Here is a 1901-nt window from a genome sequence, read left to right as displayed (position 1 = left end):
GAGAGAAACCCACAGAAACAATTGGCCTGAACAAGGGGAGCACATCAACCCCAGATGCTGTCTGGAAGGAAAGAACAGATTGATTCTGACCCCTGAACTTGGGTGCCAATAAGGAGGCCTCTGTACTCCAGTAGCCTCTGGTGGTGGATTAGTATTTTTCCCTGTTGTAAGAAGGGACTTTGAGATCCCAACCTATGTGAAGAGATACACTCTGGCCCTAGACATATGAGGATAGGCCCAGGCCTAGCACAGGAAGATTTGGTGGACTTTGCAGAGCCCCTGTTGATGGCCCTAGCCTGCCTGGGGAGTGGAGGGTGGATGGGATGGGGGGTAGGTCATTGCTGGGCGAAGAGGGATGGGGTGAGGTGAGGGAGAGGGAGAAGGGACTTACATGTGAAACAAGCTTGTTCCCTAACTTGAACTAATAAAAAAATAAAACTAGAACACAGATTTCCTACAAAGAGAATCTACAATGAATGTTGAGCTCTGCAAAGGAAGCATTTGTTGGTGGACTGTCAGTCTGTTACATCTTTGTAAATACATTTACCTGAGAACAAGCCATCTGTCAGTCTGCTTCCTTATGGATCCTTTCCAGAAGTTTATCTTAAAGTTTAGCCTTCCTGATACTATTCTGTGTGTAAGGCAAAAGCTCCTTCATTCCATGCTACCACACACAGAAACTGGAAAGCAGCTTAAAGTGTCCTTAGTTCAGACTCGCTCCACAACAAAGATGAAAACCATGAACTTTTACAGAGTGACAAACTTAGTTTTTCCTCTCCTGCCTTCAGAGGATCAGGTATTACAGCTGATGTACATTATCTGCAACCTGATTGTTGATATCAGCACCCTTCTTTACACTTTGAACAGGCATTTTTAATTGAGTCTGATCATGAATTAAAACAACACTGACACCTGTATTTGAAATTGTGGATGGAATCTGAGTGGCAGCTACAGTTGAAAGCATTTATCCCATTAGGTGGGAAACTGATGCCTCACCACTGTCTCCAAAACTCATTCCCCTTTGGTTTCCATACTTCAATATCTAATTCCACAATTTCACACTTTTGCAGATGTCATTGTTGTATGTATGACTGTGCATATTTTGGGTATATTCCTAAGAGTGGAACTGCTGGATCTTGCAGTAGAATGATTCTCATTTTCCTAAGGAATCTCCATACTGATTTCCAAATTGGCTGTACAATTTGGCATTCCCACCAGCAGTGGAAGAGTGATCCCCTTTCTCTACATTCTCTCCAGCATAAGCTGTCATTGGTGCTTTTCATTTTAGCCATTCTGATAGGAGTAAAATGGTATATGAGTTGTTTTCATTTGCATTTCCCTGATGGATAAGAATGTTGAGCAATTTATTATGTGTCTTGCAGCCATTTTAGATTCTGTTGAGAATTATCTACTAAGTTCTGTACCCCACTTTTTATTGGTATTAGTTGTTGTTTGGGTGACTAGATTCTTGAATTCATTGTATATTTTGGAAATCAGCCCTCTGTCAGATATGGCATTGGTGAATCTTTTCCCATTCTGTCGGCTGTATTGTTGACTGTATCCTTTGCCTTACAAAAGCTTCCAAGTTTTAGGATGTCCCATTTATTGATTGTTGATCTCAGTGTCTATGCTACTGGTGTTCTGTTTTATAAGTGGTCTCCTGAATCAATTCATTCGAGGGTATCACCTACTTTCTCTTCTAAGATGTTCTGTGTGTGGCTGGATATATGTTGAGGTCTTTCATCCATTAGGACTTTAGTGTTGTGTGCCAGTAAATATGGATCTATATGCAATCTTCTAAATGTCAGCATCCAGTTATGCCAACAACATTTGTTAACAATGTTTTTTTTTCCATTGTTTAACTTTAGTTTCTTTGTCAAAAAATCAAATGTTCTTAGGTA

This window comes from Cricetulus griseus, chromosome 9 (genome assembly GCF_003668045.3).
Source record: "Cricetulus griseus strain 17A/GY chromosome 9, alternate assembly CriGri-PICRH-1.0, whole genome shotgun sequence".
In the NCBI taxonomy this organism is placed as follows: Eukaryota; Metazoa; Chordata; class Mammalia; order Rodentia; family Cricetidae; genus Cricetulus; species Cricetulus griseus.
The sequence above is the reverse complement of the archived record's forward strand: the minus strand, read 5'-3'. Positions refer to the sequence as shown.